We start from the raw sequence: 17,448 nt of genomic DNA on the forward strand, positions 1-17,448 counted from the left end.
ATGCTGGTGTTTTCACCGCTTTTACGTTCAGTCTAACGTTAAAGCAGACTAGTCTGTAAACAATATTCCCTGAAAACTGCAGAATAAACACCTACATGTAAACGTATATGACCCTGCCAGTTCTCCTAATCTCTTAGAGTAACATCTCCAATTTTGGTTGAAACAATTTGTCAGAAAAACTACAGCCTGTGCTCCATCTTTTAATAATACTGAGAGATGTTTAATTTGTACGAAAAATAAACGAAAGTCTTTATTAAACTCTCTCTTTATCAGTTATTAAACATCATTTTAACATTGCACTTTCAGGCCTGTAGCCAGCTTATTGAAAGGGATTATTTGTTTTCTAAAAAAACTGAACCTTTTTGCAGTTATTCACCTGATTTTCTGTTTAACTGAGGTATAAACATGACATTTTAGTGACATATTAAGAACTAATTTTTGCTGGATAATCCTGTTGGATAGTTATTACAACTACACTTTTTGATGTACCAAAACTATTTCCTACCATTTTGTCAAATTTATTTTATTTCTTTATTTACATATTTAAACGGAAAATTTTATTACAGTTTTATAAATAATAAAAATACTTTGAACTAGAAATTAGGACTTTAAATTCTTAGAATAAAGAAATGAAGTAAAGTACAGATGCCAAAATCTCTAAATGCCATGTAAAATGAGCATTTTTCTTAGCCTTGTATATTTATGTTCAGTTATTTCACTTTAAAGGCAATGAAAATAACGTATTTGTCACTATAAAAGGTAAATCACTGAGTCCACACACAGAAGTTGGAGAAAAATGCTCATTTTAGAAGAAAATATTAAATGGCATTCAGAGGTTTTTGCATCTAAACTCTTCAAATATGTAAATATACTTATTTTTAAAATACAATTTTTTATCATAATTTTCTTTGGGAAATTTGTTAAAACTTGATTTAAATTAAAAACTGAAGCCTATAGGCACATAACGAACTGGCCGGCACATTCAACCTTCCTCAGTGAAAATTTATCCATTTGAATAATGAGATAAATTCAAACATAATAATAATAATAATCCAACTGTTGGTCTTTCAAACCACTTGACCCCCCTTGGCTAACCGCATGACTATTTAATTTAACTTAATAAATTGTAAGAAGAGAGGATTAGTTAATTATACATTTTAATAGCAGTTAAATAATAAATAGCAATTTATATATATATATATATATATATATATATATATATATATATATATATATATATATATATATATATATAAACAATAATCATTCTTGGCGGGGGTGACTCGTCCCCAGTCCCCACGCCCTTGCTCAGTTATGTTATAAAAATGTATTTTCTTGAGATAACGGGACGAGGCATATTTTCCTCACGCTTGCATTTATACTGTTGATTTCAAATGCAATTAATATGTTTGTATAAAACTTGTAGTAATGATGCTTATAATTGGTGGGTGCGACTACATTTTTGCTGATGCGCCTACATTTTTAAAGTTATGAGCACCGGTGCTACCAAGCAAAAAGGTTAATTTCGAGCCCTGCTAATGGGTGATGCCGTGGCATAGTGGGTTGCACCTTATCTCACAGCAAGAAGTACAGGTGAATTGAGTATGCTAAAATTGACTGTAGTGTATGAGTCTCTGAATAAGTGTGTGTGCTTCCTAGTGATGGGTTGTGGTTGGAAGGGCATCTGCTGTGTAAAACATACGCTGGATAAGTTGGCGGTTTTGAGAAGTCTTGCATTTGAAGGATCATTGGTTCACATAATCCTGTTATCATATAAATACTACAGGAACAAACTTTAGATCACCAGCACACAAGATGCACATCGTTACAATAAACAATCTTTTTCAGTCATTTTTGTTTAAAATATATGATACAGGTTTCATAATGGTTTATACATAAGTGTAGAGGGAACAGTACAGACAGTGGATACACTAAACTAAGTTTATTCCAACGCAATCTCATGGCAATTCGTAACTTTTTGATTTAGTGGCCAATTCTCATTCCATCATAATGTAGGTTTACTGTCATTTTTTTCTCACTGCAATTCCCCATATAGAAAGCTGATATATGGCATGATATATGGCAACATATGGAAATTACAACTGGTCTCGACATACTGTATTAAAAATCTCATAATAGTCAATAATTTGTCAAAATCCCTGTTTACATTTTTTTCAGCCATATCACGTGTGTGTGTGTGTGTGTGTGTGTGTGTGTGTGTGTGCATGCATAAAGAGGCTCTTGTACAACAAATCCAAAAGGCTTGATCTCAACAATAGCTGATAGTCACTTTTGCACTTTTGATGGAACTTGATTCCAGGGTCTCCTGTTTACAAGACAGGCACTTTGACCAACTAAGCTACAGCGCCAAACGACCTTGACAGGGGCTCATTTTTTTAATTGAAAAAAGAAAAAAATAACTAACAACTGTAGCGCTGCATGCACTCTTAACAAAAAGCCACCCTGGCACCTGTACATTAGGTACTGCTGGGATTTGAACCCAGGATCTCCTGTTAACAAGACAGACGCTTTGACCAACTAAGCCACAGCTGAAAAGAAGGCAGGACGTTTTTGCACACAGAGACTAAAAATACGCATTGAGTCTAAAAATGGCAAGCAAAGAAGTTGTTTAACTCTATTTGTCACAGTATTCATTACGCCTCAAAGCTATACAATTTTATAATTCGATACGGCAAGCTATATAAAACAAGCACACGCACCACCTGAACTAAGGCGCTGCTGGGATTAGAAACATTTGCCCAATAACAAAAATCAAAGGAGAAAAAACAATACACAACAAAAACCAGCATGTCAGGATGCAGAAAATGCAGACAAGATGGACATGGTCTTTTAGAGTCTGGAGGATCATGTCTCAAACCTGACCGTTAACCTGGCCTCTGTTCAAGATGTGTGAATTTATTTTTATTTAATCTATCCTTAATCATGTGTTAAGTGTTTTTTGGAACCTCCAGTTTCATTACATCTAAACTCAGAGTCAGCTAGGAAAATGGAAATCAGGACAAACATATGCTATCGGCCATTGAAAGAGTTTCAGATTAGAAAGCCACTCTCCCATAAACTGAGGGAAAGGTGCAGTTTGGATTTGAACCTAGCACCTGCTGTTCCCAAGACAGCTGCTCTGGCCTACTTAGTCTTAACACTAAAAGAAAAAACGTCTGGATACGATACTTCCAAACGCAGTTTCATCTAAGACAGTGGGGGGAAAGCAAAATTTACTATGCTTTCTACTCAGTTACTTTGCACATGCATAAAGAGGCTCTTGTACAACAAATCCAAAAGGCGTGATCTCAACAATAGGTGGCAGTTACTTTTCCCCAAAACCACAGGTTGCCTTCGAGTCATTCCTCAAGCCCACTAGGCCCTACACTGTTTTCTAATCTCCCTTATTTAAAACAGCTCAATTTACTCATCGGCTTTATTGTAGAGTACCCCTAGTATCTGAGCCTGCACTGCGCAATGAAAGAAAGAAGCAAAACGGGATGGACAGATGCCTTAAATGTTAGAAACGCACCACACCTTAAGTCAGTGAAGAAAAAGAGCCAAGCTTGCAACTCTGGTGGAACTAGAACCCACAACCTTTGAACGGCTCAGCTCACAGTCTAGAAGTCCAACGCGCTATCCATTGCGCCACAGAGCCTGAGTGCTCTGCTGTCTCTAGCACTGTTGCACAGAAAACACTTTTTAGTACTCTCTGGCCCATGAAAGAACAGCCAACTGCGGACAAGGCACTGCTGGGATTCGAACCCAGCATCTCCTGTTTACTAGACAGGCACTTTGACCAACTAAGCCACAGCGCCAAACAACTGTGGAAGGGGCTAATTGTTTAATTCGAAAAAAGAAAAAAAAAACTAACAACGGTAGCGCTGCATGTGTCAATGTCTGGACTTGAAATATTAAAGTCCAATTGGTTAGGCATTACCACACTATGCTTTATAAAGCCATCGTCCAAAGCTCTCTTGAACGAGCAGCGTTCTTAAGGATTTGAGTTTTGTTAAGAAACCGACTGCTAAACATCCCGCTGCGTAAACACTCATTACTCTTAACAAAAAGCAACCGTGGCACACGTACATTAGGCACTGCTGGGATTTGAACCCAGGATTTCCTGTTTACGAGACAGGCGCTTTGACCAGCTAAGCCACAGCACCACAAAAACTCACTGTAAGAGACATTTGCCTGATAACAAAAATCGAAGAAGAAAAAAATAATACACAACAAAAACCAGCATGTCAGGATGCAGAAAATGCTGACAAGACGGACGTGGTCTTTTAGAGTCTGGATGATCATGTCTCAAACCTGACCGGTAACCTGGCCTCTGTTCAAGATCAAAGCAAAAAATGTGTGAATTTATTTTTATTTAATCTATCCTTGATCATGTGTTAAGTGTTTTTTGGAACCTACAGTTTCATTACATCCAAACCCAGAGTCAGCTCGGAAAATGGAAATCAGGACAAACATATGCTATCAGCCATTGAAAGAGTTTCAGATCAGAAAGCCACTCTCCCATAATCTGAGGGAAAGGTGCAGTTTGGATTTGAACCTAGCACCTGCTGTTGCCAAGACAGGTGCTCTGGCCTACTTAGTCTTAACACTAAAAGAAAAAACCTCTGGATACGATACTTCCAAACGCAGTTTCATCTAAGACAGTGGGGGGGAAGCATAATTTACTATGCTTTCTACTCAGTTACTTTGCACATGCATAAAGAGGCTCTTGTACAACAAATCCAAAAGGCGTGATCTCAACAATAGGTGGCAGTTATTTTTCCCCAAAACCACAGGTTGCCTTTGAGTCATTCCTCAAGCCCACTAGGCCCTACACTGTTTTCTAATCTCCCTTATTAAACAAAAAACTGGATGGCGGAGAGGGTGCCGGATTTTTATAAGGAATTGTTAAGAGCTTGGGGCAAATTTTTAAACAATGTGCATTTTAAACCTCTAGGGAGAGAGAACATTTTAAATCAGCCCCTTTTCTTAAACAACTGCATTTTAAATCAAGGGAGGGATTTTTTTAAAGAAATGGTGGGTGGCAGGAATAGTTAAAGTAAGGGATATTTTATATGAGTTTAATGAAGGTTTTTTTTACCAGTACAATGCATTATTGATGCCATGGAAGAAGCAAAGGAAGAATGTAGCAGACAAGAAATAAAAATAAGTACGAAATAATTAAAACTGCAATCCCTCAAGAATGGATTCAAAAAATTGAAAATAAAGAAGATGGAATGGAAGTGTATGTAAGAATAGGGGAGAAATTGAATGATTTTAAGGAATGTACTGTGAAAAGTTTTTTTTGTGTTTTTAGGGATGCAGTTTTTAAGAAACCTGTGGCAAATGTATACTGGATGCAAAAATACGAGATAACAAATGAGAACAACATATGGGAAAACATGAGAGGTATTTTTATACAAACAAAACTGGCAAACTTAGAATATTTTATTAGACACAGAGTGATTTTTACTGATTCCATTTTAAATAAAATTGGGATGGAACAAGATGCAACATGTAAAGTGTGTAACGAAGATGATGAGGGGCTTTTACATTTATTTTTACATTGCAAACAGTTGGATGATTTTAATGAAAGATGTAAAGAAATGATCTCAATATTAAAAGGGGAGGAAGAAACGGAATGGAAGAAGGTTTTAATGTTGGGATTGGAAAATGAATGTGCATGTAAAAACAAAAAGCTAATTAACTTGCTGATAATGTTGATGAAAAACGCAATATGGGAAAGAAGAGTTGTAATGAGGAAGGAAAAAGTGCAACTAAATGTATGGAACATTTTTAAAAGAAAATTCGCAAAGTATGTACAATGTTTGTTTTATTATTTTTATCATGAAGAAAAAGTTGATGTTTTTTTACAATGTTTTTACGGTTGCAGTATGTCAGATTTTAAAGGACTGTGAATTGGACATTTCTCTTTTAAAGGACTGAAAGGACCCTGGAAATAAGACCATCGACCACCAATGAACTGCTTTTGAAATGAAATATCTTGTGCAAATATGTGTAAAATGTAAAATTGTAATTTTATGAATATTTCTTAATAAAATTTTTTTTTTTTAAAAATCGTATAGTGGTTAGTACTCTGCGTTATGGCCGCAGCAACCCCAGTTTGAATCCGGGTCACGGCAGGTTTTTCTAGGTGACATAGGCGTTACACTCTGTGTTGCCATCTGTAATCTCCAGCCACCTTTTAGTGCAGGCTGTGCTAATGGCACGTCCTGAATGTTTACGTTTCCTAAAGTGTGGAAGACTAGAATTTGATATGAGAAACAGGATCTTTGATGCCAGCATGCTGTGTAGATAAGTACTGATCAAGTCATGCTTCTAAGGCATGGAAGGAATCTTTTCAATTGCTGAGTGTCCATTCATTGCCACAACAGCAGAAAGACCATCTGCAGTTATCATTGATCTATTTAATGTCTCCTACATGACATGAATTCCAAACTATTGTGTTGTACTGATGTCTACACCTACAATAACCATAAACCCAATCTTAAAGTAACCTGTCGTGTTTTAGCAACATCCAAACCAACCATAAGCTTAAAACCCCATCTCACGGTAAACTTTAGAGTTCTGTAAAGGTCTGCGCTAACCACAACCCTAAATCTTGCCTACTTGTAAACTACTCTTGTAGATCCTGGAAAGCTCAGTCAGTTGAGCAACAGGCTTTTAATCTGAGGGTCCAGGGTTCAAGTCCCTGTTCGGGCGTGTAAGGCTGATTTTGTGAAGCCGCAGGTTTTGCCGTTGAGCTATCACTTGATTAAAGTTTTATCTCGATGCACAATACATGTACTAGGCATGAAGACATGGCAGATCAGGCAGTCTTGTAGTCGTGGCCGAGTGGTTAAGGCGATAGACTAGATATCCACTGGGGTCTCCCCGCGCAGGTTCGAATCCTGCTGACTACGTGCTCTCCCTTTTTAAAATTGCAGCATTCATCAATTGTTTGCATTTTCATTGTTTCTTGGGAAAAGTGTTGTGCTGGTAGGAGGAGGAAAACAACAGCGTTCTCACTGAACAGAAAGAGGGCATATCACAGAGAAGAACATACCACACAAGCAGCACAATGGCTGTTCCGTAGCTTGCTGTGATCGTATAGTGGTTAGTACTCTGCGTTGTGGCCGCAGCAACCCCGGTTCGAATCCGGGTCACGGCAGGTTTTTAAAGGTGACATTGGCGTTACACTCTGTGTTGCCATCCGTAATCTCCAACCACCTTTTAGTGCAGGCTGTGCTAATGGCACGTCCTGAATATTTACGTTTCCTAAAGTGTGGAAGACTAGAATTCTATATGAGAAACAGGATCTTTGATGCCAGCATGCTGTGTAGATAAGTACTGATCAAGTCACGCTTCTAAGGCATGGAAGGAATCTTTTCAATTGCTGAGTGTCCATTCATTGCCACAACAGCAGAAAGACCTTCTGCAGTTATCATTGATCTATTTAATGTCTCCTACATGACATGGAGTCCAAACTATTGTGTTGTACTGATTTCTACATCTACAACAATCATAAACCCAACCTTAAAATAACCTGTCGTGTTTTAGCAACATCCACACCAACCATAAGCTTAAAACCCCATCTCACGGTAAACTTGAGAGTTCTGTAAAGGTCTGCGCCGACCACAACCCTAAACCTTGCCTACTTGTAAATTACTGTTGTAGAGCCCGGATAGCTCAGTCGGTAGAGCATAAGACTTTTAAACTGAGCGTCCAGGGTTCAAGTCCCTGTTCGGGCGTGTAAGGCTCATTTTGTGGAGCCACAGCTTTTGCCGTTGAGCTATCACTTGGTGAAAGTTTCATCTGGATGCACAATATGTGTACTAGGCATAAAGAAATGGCAGTACAGGCAGTCTTGTAGTCGTGGCCAAGTGGTTAAGGCGAAGGACTTGAAATCTATTGGGGTCTCCCCACGCAGGTTCAAATCCTGCCAACTACGTCCTCTCACTTTTTAAAATTGCAGTAGTCATCAATTGTTTGCATTTCCATTGTTTCTTGGGAAAAGCGTTGTGCTGGTAGGAGGAGAAAAACAACAGCATGTTCTCACTGAACAGAAAGGGGCATATCACAGGGAGGAACATACCACACAAGGGCCACAACGGCTGTCCCGTAGCTCGACATGATAGTATAGTGGTTAGTACTCTGCGCTGTGGCCACAGCAACCCCGGTTCGGCAGATTTTTCAAGGTGACATCGGTGTTGCACTCTGTGTTGCCATCCGTAATCTCCAGCCACCTTTTAGTGCAGGCTGTGCTAATGGCATGTCCTGAATTTTTACGTTTCCTAAAGTGTGGAAGACTAGGGATTCGATATGAGAAACAGGATCTTTGATGCCAGCATGCTGTGTAGATAAGTACTGATCAAGTCACGCTTCTAAGGCATGGAAGGAATCTTTTCAATTGTTGACTGTCCATTCATTGCCACAACAGCAGAAAGACCTTCTGCAGTTATCATTGATCTATTTAATGTCTCCTATGAAGGATTCGGATTTCTGTTTTCCAGTCCATCTCATCATGGACCGACGTTTATTCCTACTTCCTGCTTTGTTACTGTTCGGACGTCTTTGCCCACTGCTCCGCTCTTCGCACTCTTGCTTTTATATCTTATACCCTAATTTTAACTTGAGCCTATCAGCACAGTGCTCAAACAACACGGCTTGAAGATCAGCATCGATTCTACAAACTTTCTGGAATATAGCTTTACTAACAAGAGGGAAATTTCGTCTAAACAATCCTCCCGCTACCAGCTGCTTACATTCCGGAGTCTGGGTACCAGCCTTGCAGCAATCACACCCCACTAGGAGAGCGGTGTGAACATATCAGCATCGGTGGTTCTGTGGTAGAATTCTCGCCTGCCACGCGGGAGACCCGGGTCCGATTCCCGGCCAATGCAAATCCTGTTTTGTGTTGCTACTCTTCCAGCTCTGGGTTACAGCGTTGCAGCAATCACAACCCACTAGGACAGCAATATGAGCATATCAGCATTGGTGGATCAGTGGTAGAATTCTCGCCTGCCATGCAGGAGACCCGGATCCGATTCCCGACCAACGCAGTTCCTGTTTTGTGTTGCTTCTCTTCCAGCTCTTGGTAACAGCCTTGCAGCAATCACAACCCACTAGGACAGATGTTTGAGCATGTTAGCATTGGTGGTTCAGTGGTGGTATTCTCGCCTGCCACGTGGGAGACATGGGTCTGATTCCCAGCCAATGCAATTTTTCTTTTGTGTTGCTACTCTTCCAGCTCTGGGTAACAGCCTTGCAGCAATCACAACCCACTAGGACAGCTGTATGAGCATATCAGCATTGGTGGTTCAGTGGTAGAATTCTCGCCTCCCACGCGGGAGAGCCGGGTCTGATTCCCAGCCAATGCAATTCCTGTTTGGTGTTGCTAATCTTCCAGCTCTGGGTAACAGCCTTGCAGCAATCACACCCCACTAGGACAGATGTTTGAGCATATCAGCATTGGTGGTTCAGTGGTAGAAATCTCGCCTGCCACGCGGGAGACCCGGGTCCGATTCCCGGCAAATGCAAATCCTGTTTTGTGTTGCTACTCTTCCAGCTCTGGGTAACAGCCTTGCAGCAATCACACCCCACTAGGACAGCTGTAAGACCATATCAGCATTGGTGGTTCAGTGGTAGAATTCTCGCCTCCCACGTGGGAGACATGATCTGATTCCCGGCCAATGCAATTCCTGTTTTGTGTTGCTACTCTTCCAGCTATGGGTAACAGCCTTGCAGCAATCACACCCCACTAGGACCAAAGTATGAGCATATCAGCATTGGTGGTTCAGTGGTAGAATTCTCGCCTGCCACGCCGGAGACCCGGGTCCGATTCCCGGCCAATGCAAATCCTGTTTTGTGTTGATACTCTTCCAGCTCTGGGTAACAGCCTTGCAGCAATCACAACCCATTAGGACTGCAGTGTGAGCATATCAGCGTTGGTGGTTCAGTGGTAAAATTCCCATTTGTGATGTGGGAGATCCGTGTCAGTTTTCCGACCAATGAAATTCCTGTTTTGTGTTGCTACTCTTCCAGCTCTGGGTAACAGCCTTGCAGCAATCACACCCAACTAGGAGAGCAGTATGAGCATATCAACATTGGTGGTTCACTGGTAGAATTGTCGCTTGCCACGCGGGAGACCCGAGTATGATTCCTGGCCAATGCAAATCCTGTTTTGTGTTGCTAATCTTCCAGCTCTGGGTAACAGCCTTGCAGCAATCACAACCCACTAGGACAGACAATCAAGCATATTAGCATTGGTGGTTCAGTGGTAGAATTCTTGCCTGCCACGCGGGAGACCCGGGTCCAATTCCCGGCCAATGCAAATCCTGTTTTGTGTTGCTACTCAGCCAGCTCTGGGTAACAGCCTTGCAGCAATCACACCCCACTAGGACAGCAGTATGACCATATCAGCAATGGTGGTTTAGTGGTAGAATTCCCGTGTCCCACGCAGGTGATCCGGGTCCGATTCCCGGCCAACGCAGTTCCTGTTTTGTGTTGCTTCTCTTCCAGCTCTGGGTAACAGCCTTGCAGCAATCACACCCCACTAGGACACATGTTTGAGCATATGAGCATTGGTGGTTCAGTGGTAGTTTTCTCGCCTGCCACATGGGAGACATGGGTCCGATTCCCAGCCAATGCAATTGCTCTTTTGTGTTGCTACTCTTCCAGCTCTGGGTAACAGCCTTGCAGCAATCACAACCCACTAGGACAGCAGTTTGAGCATATCAGCATTGGTGGTTCAGTGGTAGAACTCTCGCCTGCCACGCGGGAGATCCAGGTGCGACTCCCAGCCAATGCAAATCCTGTTTTGAGTTGCTACTCTTCCAGCTCTGGGTAACAGCCTTGCAGCAATCACACCCAACTAGGAGAGCAGTATGAGCATATCAGCATTGGTGGCTCACTGGTAGAATTCTCGCCTGCCACGCGAGAGACCTGAGTACGTTTCCTGGCCAATGCAAATCCTGTTTTGTGTTGCTAATCTTCCAGCTCTGGGTAACAGCCTTGCAGCAATCACACCCCACTAGGACACATGAATGAGCATATCAGCATTGGTGGTTCAGTGGTAGAATTCTCGCCTGCCACGCGGGAGACCCAGGTCTGATTCTCGGCCATTGCAAAAGCTGTTTTGTATTGCTACTCATCCAGTTCTGGGTAACAGCCTTGCAGCAATCACACCCCACTAGGAGAGCAGTTTGAGCATATCAGCATTGGTGGTTCACTGGTAGAATTTTCGCCTGCCACGCGGGAGACCCGAGTACGATTCCTGGTCAATGCAAATCCTGTTTTGTGTTGCTAATCTTCCAGCTCTGGGTAACAGCCTTGCAGCAATCACACCCCACTAGGACAGCAGTATGAGCATATCAGCAATGGTGGTTTGGTGGTAGAATTCTCGTGTCCCACGCGGGGGACCCCGGTCCGATTCCCGGCCAACGCAGTTCCTGTTTTGTGTTGCTTCTCTTCCAGCTCTGGGTAACAGCCTTGCAGCTATCACACCCCACTAGGAAATGTGTTTGAGCATATGAGCATTGGTGGTTTAGTGGTAGTATTCTCGCCTGCCACGTGGGAGACATGGGTCTGATTCCCGGCCAATGAAATTTCTCTTTTGTGTCGCTACTCTTCCAGCTCTGGGTAACAGCCTTGCAGCAATCACACATCACTAGGACAGCAGTATGAGCATATCAGCAATGGTGGTTTGGTGGTAGAATTCTCGCGTCCCACGCACGGGACCCGGGTCCGATTCCCGGCCAACGCAGTTCCTGTTTTGTGTTGCTTCTCTTCCAGCTCTGGGTAACAGCCTTGCAGCAATCACACCCCACTAGGAAATGTGTTTGAGCATATGAGCATTGGTGGTTTAGTGGTAGTATTCTCGCCTGCCACGTGGGAGACATGGGTCTGATTCCCAGCCAATGAAATTTCTCTTTTGTGTCGCTACTCTTCCAGCTCTGGGTAACAGCCTTGCAGCAATCACAACCCACTAGGACAGCAGTATGAGCATATCAGCATGGGTGGTTCAGTGGTAGAATTCTTGCCTCCCACGCAGGAGAGCCGGGTCCGATTCCCGGCCAATGCAATTCCTTTTTTGTATTGCTAATCTTCCAGCTCTGGGTAACAGCCTTGCAGCAATCACACCCCACTAGGAAAGATGTATGAGCATATCTGCATTGGTGGTTCAGTGGTAGAATTCTCGCCTGCCACGCGGGAGACCTGGGTCTGATTCCCGGCCATTACAAGTCCTGTTTTGTTTTGCTACTCTTTCAGCTCTGGGTAACAGCCTTGCAGCAATCACACATCACTAGGACAACTCTCTGAGCATATCAGCATTGGTGGTTCAGTGGTAGAATTCTCGCCTGCCACGCAGGAGATCCAGGTGCGACTCCCGGCCAATGCAAATACTGTTTTGTGTTGCTACTCTTCCAGCTCTGGGTAACAGCCTTGCAGCAATCACACCCAACTAGGAGAGCAGCATGAGCATATCTGCCTTGGTGGTTCACTGGTAGAATTCTTGCCTGCCACGCGGGAGACCCGAGTACGTTTCCTGGCCAATGCAAATCCTGTTTTGTGTTGCTAATCTTCCAGCTCTGGGTAACAGCCTTGCAGCAATCACACCCCACTAGGACAGACAACCGAGCATATCAGCATTGGTGGTTCAGTGGTAGAATTCTCGCCCGACACGCGGGAGACCCGGGTCCAATTCCCGGCCAATGCAAATCCTGTTTTGTGTTGCTACTCATCCAGCTCTGGGTAACAGCCTTGCAGCAATCACACCCCACTAGGACAGCAGTATGAGCATATCAGCAAAGGTGGTTTAGTGGTAGAATTCTCGCGTCCCACGCAGGGGACCTAGGTCCGATTCCTGGTCAACGCAGTTCCTGTTTTGTGTTGCTTCTCTTCCAGCTCTGGGTAACAGCCTTGCAGCAATCACACCCCACTAGGACAGATGATTGAGCATATCAGCATTGGTGGTTCAGTGGTAGAATTCTCGCCTGCCACGCGGGAGACCTGGGTCCGATTCCCGGTCAATGCAAATACTGTTTTGTGTTGCTACTCTTCCAGCTCTGGGTAACAACCTTGCAGCAATCACACATCACTAGGACAGCCGTAAGAACATATCGGCATTGGTGGTTCAGTGGTGGAATTCTTGCCTCCCACGTGGGAGACCCGGGTCCTATTCCCGGCCAATGCAATTCCTGTTTTGTGTTGCTACTCTTCCAGCTCTGGGTAACAGCCTTGCAGCAATCACACCCCACTAGGACAACTCTATGAGCATATCAGCATTGGTGTTTAGTGGTAGAATTCTCGCCTGCCATGCGGGAGATCCAGGTGCGACTCTCGGCCAATGCAAATCCTGTTTTGTGTTGCTACTCTTCCAGCTCTGGGTAACAGCCTTGCAGCAATCACACCCAACTAGGAGAGCAGTATGAGCATATCAGCATAGGTGGTTCTCTGGTAGAATTGTCGCCTGCCACGCGGGAGACCCGAGTATGATTCCTGGCCAATACAAATCCTGTTTTCTGTTGCTACTCATCCAGCTCTGGGTAACAGCCTTGCAGCAATCACACCCAACTAGGACAGCAGTATGACCATATCAGCAATGTTGGTTTAGTGGTAGAATTCTCGTGTCCCACGCAGGGGACCCGGGTCCGATTCCCGGTCAACGCAGTTCCTGTTTTGTGTTGATTCTCTTCCAGCTCTGGGTAACAGCCTTGCAGCAATCACACCCCACTAGGACACGTGTTTGAGCATATGAGCATTGGTGGTTCAGTGGTAGTATTCTCGCCTGCCACGTGGGAGACATGGGTCCGATTCCCAGCCAATGCAATTTCTCTTTTGTGTTGCTAATCTTCCAGCTCTGGGTAACAGCCTTGCAGCAATCACACCCCACTAGGACAGTCTAAATAACATATCAGCATTGGTGGTTCAGTGGTAGAACTCTCGCCTGCCATGCGGGAGTTCCAGGTGCGACTCCTGGCCAATGCAAATCCTGTTTTGTGTTGCTACTCTTCCAGCTCTGGGTAACAGCCTTGCAGCAATCACACCGAACTAGGAGAGCAGTATGAGCATATCAACATTGGTGGTTCACTGGTAGAATTGTCGCCTGCTACGCAGGAGACCCGAGTATGATTCCTGGCCAATGCAAATCCTGTTTTGTGTTGCTAATCTTCCAGCTCTGGGTAACAGCCTTGCAGCAATCACACCCCACTAGGACAGACAATCAAGCATATCAGCATTGGTGGTTCAGTGGTAGAATTCTCGCCTGCCACGCGGGAGACCTGGGTCCGATTCCTGGACAATGCAAATCCTGTTTTGTGTTGCTACTCAGCCAGCTCTGGGTAACAGCCTTGCAGCAGTCACACCCCACTAGGACAGCAGTATGACTATATCAGCAATGTTGGTTTAGTAGTAGAATTCTCGTGTCCCACGCAGGGGACCCGGGTCCGATTCCCGGCCAAAGCAGTTCTTGTTTTGTGTTGCTTCTCTTCCAGCTCTGGGTAACAGCCTTGCAGCAATCACACCCCACTAGGACACATGTTTGAGCATATGAGCATTGGTGGTTCAGTGGTAGTATTCTCGCCTGCCACGTGGGAGACATGGGTCCGATTCCCAGCCAATGCAATTTGTCTTTTGTGTTGCTACTCTTCCAGCTCTGGGTAACAGCCTTGCAGCAATCACAACCCACTAGGACAGCAGTTTGAGCATATCAGCATTGGTGGTTCAGTGGTAGAATTCTCCCCTCCCACGCGGGAGAGCTGGGTCCGATTCCCGGCCAATGCAATTCCTGTTTTGTGTTGCTAATCTTCCAGCTCTGGGTAACAGCCTTGCAGCAATCACACCCCACTAGGACACCTGTATGAGCATATCAGCATTGGTGGTTCAGTGGTAGAATTCTCGCCTGCCACGAGGGAGACCCGGGTCCAATTCCTGGCCAATGCAAATCCTGTTTTGTGTTGCTACTCTTCCAGCTCTGGGTAACAGCTTTGCAGCAATCACACATCACTAGGACAGCAGTAAGAACATATCAGCATTGGTGGTTAAGTAGTAGAATTCTCGCCTCCCACGTGGGAGACCCGGGTCTGATTCCCGGCCAATGCAATTCCTGTTTTGTGTTGCTACTCTTCCAGCTCTGGGTAACAGCCTTGCAGCAATCACACCCCGCTAGGACAACTCTCTGAGCATATCAGCATTGGTGGTTCAGTGGTAGAACTCTCGCCTGCCACGCGGGAGATCCAGGTGCGACTCCCAGCCAATGCAAATCCTGTTTTGTGTTGCTACTCTTCCAGCTCTGGGTAACTGCCTTGCAGCAATCACACCCAACTAGGAGAGCAGTATGAGCATATCAGCATTGGTGGTTCACTGGTAGAATTCTCGTCTGCCACGCAAGAGACCAGAGTACGTTTTCTGGCCAATGCAAATCCTCTTTTGTGTTGCTAATCTTCCAGCTCTGGGTAACAGCCTTGCAGCAATCACACCCCACTAGGACAGATGAATGAGCATATCAGCATTGGTGGTTCAGTGGTAGAATTCTCGCCTGCTACGCGGGAGACCCAGGTCTTATTCCCGGCCATTGCAAAAGCTGTTTTGTATTGCTACTCATCCAGCTCTGGGTAACAGCCTTGCAGCAATCACACCCCACTAGGAGAGCAGTATGAGCATATCAGCATTGGTGGTTCAGTGGTAGAATTTGCGCCTCCCAAGCGGGAGACCTGGGTCCGATTCCCGGCCAATGCAATTCCTGTTTTGTGTTGCTAATCTTCCAGCTCTGGGTAACAGCCTTGCAGCAATCACACCCCACTAGGACAGCAGTATGAGCATATCAGCAATGGTGGTTTGGTGGTAGAATTCTTGCGTCCCACGCAGGGGACCCGGGTCAGATTCCTGGCCAACGCAGTTCCTGTTTTGTGTTGCTTCTCTTCCAGCTCTGGGTAACAGCCTCGCAGCAATCACACCCCACTTGGAAATGTGTTTGAGCATATGAGCATTGGTGGTTTAGTGGTAGTATTCTCGCCTGCCACGTGGGAGACATGGGTCTGATTCCCAGCCAACGCAATTTCTCTTTTGTGTCGCTACTCTTCCACCTCTGGGTAACAGCCTTGCAGCAATCACAACCCACTAGGACAGCAGTATGAGCATATCAGCATGGGTGGTTCAGTGGTAGAATTCTCGCCTCCCACGCAGGAGAGCCGGGTCCGATTCCCTACCAATGCAATTCCTTTTTTGTGTTGCTAATCTTCCAGCTCTGGGTAACAGCCTTGCAGCAATCACACCCCACTAGGAAAGATGTATGAGCATATCTGCATTGGTGGTTCAGTGGTAGAATTCTCACCTGCCACGCGGGAGACCTGGGTCTGATTCCCGGCCATTACAAATCCTGTTTTGTTTTGCTACTTTTACAGCTCTGGGTAACAGCCTTGCACAATCACACATCACTAGGACAGCCGTAAGAACATATCAGCATTGGTGGTTCAGTGGTAGAATTCTCGCCTCCCACGTGGGAGACCCGGGTCCGATTTCCGGCCAATGCAATTCCTGTTTTGTGTTGCTACTCTTCCAGCTCTGGGTAACAGCCTTGCAGCAATGACACCCCACTAGGACAACTCTATGAGCATATCAGCATTGGTGGTTCAGTGGTAGAATTCTCGCCTGCCACGCAGGAGATCCAGGTGCAACTCCCGGCCAATGCAAATCCTGTTTTGTGTTGCTACTCTTCCAGCTCTGGGTAACAGCCTTGCAGCAATCACACCCAACTAGGAGAGCAGTATGAGCATATCAGCCTTGGTGATTCACTGGTAGATTTCTTGCCTGCCACGCGGGAGACCCGAGTACGTTTCCTGGCCAATGCAAATCCTGTTTTGTGTTGCTAATCTTCCAGCTCTGGGTAACAGCCTTGCAGCAATCACACCCCACTAGGACAGACAATCGAGCATATCAGCATTGGTGGTTCAGTGGTAGAATTCTCGCCTGCCATGCGGGAGACCCGGGTCCAATTCCCGGCCAATGCAAATCCTGTTTTGTGTTGCTACTCATCCAGCTCTGGGTAACAGCCTTGCAGCAATCACACCCCACTAGGACAGCAGTATGAGCATATCAGCAATGGTGGTTTAGTGGTAGAATTCTCGTGTTTCACGCAGGGGGCCTGGGTCCGATTCCCGGTCAACGCAGTTCCTGTTTTGTGTTGCTTCTCTTCCAGCTCTGGGTAACAGCCTTGCAGCAATCACACCCCACTAGGACAGATGATTGAGCACATCAGCATTGGTGGTTCAGTGGTAGAATTCTCGCCTGCTATGCGGGAGACCCGGGTCCGATTCCTGGCCAATGCAAATCCTGTTTTGTGTTGCTACTCTTCCAGCTCTGGGTAACAGCCTTGCAGCAATCACACATCACTAGGACAGCCGTAAGAACATATCGGCTTTGGTGGTTCAGTGGTAGAATTCTGGCATC

At 44.8% G+C, this 17,448-nt stretch overlaps 14 non-coding genes across 14 annotated transcripts; 12 read left to right on the forward strand and 2 right to left on the reverse strand.

Moving 5' to 3' along the window:
* Positions 1-3,744: 3,744 nt before the first annotated feature.
* Positions 3,745-3,818, reverse strand: trnat-agu (transfer RNA threonine (anticodon AGU)). The gene has a single exon. It is a non-coding gene; the product is annotated as a tRNA-Thr (tRNA).
* A 274-nt stretch (positions 3,819-4,092) lies between these two features.
* On the reverse strand, positions 4,093-4,166 carry trnat-cgu (transfer RNA threonine (anticodon CGU)). The gene has a single exon. It is a non-coding gene; the product is annotated as a tRNA-Thr (tRNA).
* Positions 4,167-6,841: 2,675 nt separating this feature from the next.
* Positions 6,842-6,923, forward strand: trnas-aga (transfer RNA serine (anticodon AGA)). The gene has a single exon. It is a non-coding gene; the product is annotated as a tRNA-Ser (tRNA).
* A 176-nt stretch (positions 6,924-7,099) lies between these two features.
* trnah-gug (transfer RNA histidin (anticodon GUG)) lies at positions 7,100-7,171 on the forward strand. The gene has a single exon. It is a non-coding gene; the product is annotated as a tRNA-His (tRNA).
* A 698-nt stretch (positions 7,172-7,869) lies between these two features.
* On the forward strand, positions 7,870-7,951 carry trnas-uga (transfer RNA serine (anticodon UGA)). The gene has a single exon. It is a non-coding gene; the product is annotated as a tRNA-Ser (tRNA).
* A 2,311-nt stretch (positions 7,952-10,262) lies between these two features.
* trnag-gcc (transfer RNA glycine (anticodon GCC)) lies at positions 10,263-10,333 on the forward strand. The gene has a single exon. It is a non-coding gene; the product is annotated as a tRNA-Gly (tRNA).
* Positions 10,334-12,011: 1,678 nt separating this feature from the next.
* trnag-ccc (transfer RNA glycine (anticodon CCC)) lies at positions 12,012-12,082 on the forward strand. The gene has a single exon. It is a non-coding gene; the product is annotated as a tRNA-Gly (tRNA).
* Positions 12,083-12,647: 565 nt separating this feature from the next.
* On the forward strand, positions 12,648-12,718 carry trnav-gac (transfer RNA valine (anticodon GAC)). The gene has a single exon. It is a non-coding gene; the product is annotated as a tRNA-Val (tRNA).
* Positions 12,719-12,965: 247 nt separating this feature from the next.
* Positions 12,966-13,036, forward strand: trnag-gcc (transfer RNA glycine (anticodon GCC)). The gene has a single exon. It is a non-coding gene; the product is annotated as a tRNA-Gly (tRNA).
* An 882-nt stretch (positions 13,037-13,918) lies between these two features.
* trnag-gcc (transfer RNA glycine (anticodon GCC)) lies at positions 13,919-13,989 on the forward strand. The gene has a single exon. It is a non-coding gene; the product is annotated as a tRNA-Gly (tRNA).
* Positions 13,990-15,667: 1,678 nt separating this feature from the next.
* Positions 15,668-15,738, forward strand: trnag-ccc (transfer RNA glycine (anticodon CCC)). Its single transcript has one exon. It is a non-coding gene; the product is annotated as a tRNA-Gly (tRNA).
* Positions 15,739-16,461: 723 nt separating this feature from the next.
* On the forward strand, positions 16,462-16,532 carry trnag-ccc (transfer RNA glycine (anticodon CCC)). The gene has a single exon. It is a non-coding gene; the product is annotated as a tRNA-Gly (tRNA).
* A 406-nt stretch (positions 16,533-16,938) lies between these two features.
* On the forward strand, positions 16,939-17,009 carry trnag-gcc (transfer RNA glycine (anticodon GCC)). Its single transcript has one exon. It is a non-coding gene; the product is annotated as a tRNA-Gly (tRNA).
* Positions 17,010-17,256: 247 nt separating this feature from the next.
* On the forward strand, positions 17,257-17,327 carry trnag-gcc (transfer RNA glycine (anticodon GCC)). Its single transcript has one exon. It is a non-coding gene; the product is annotated as a tRNA-Ser (tRNA).
* Positions 17,328-17,448: the final 121 nt, after the last annotated feature.

This window comes from Danio rerio, chromosome 4 (genome assembly GCF_049306965.1).
Source record: "Danio rerio strain Tuebingen ecotype United States chromosome 4, GRCz12tu, whole genome shotgun sequence".
In the NCBI taxonomy this organism is placed as follows: Eukaryota; Metazoa; Chordata; class Actinopteri; order Cypriniformes; family Danionidae; genus Danio; species Danio rerio.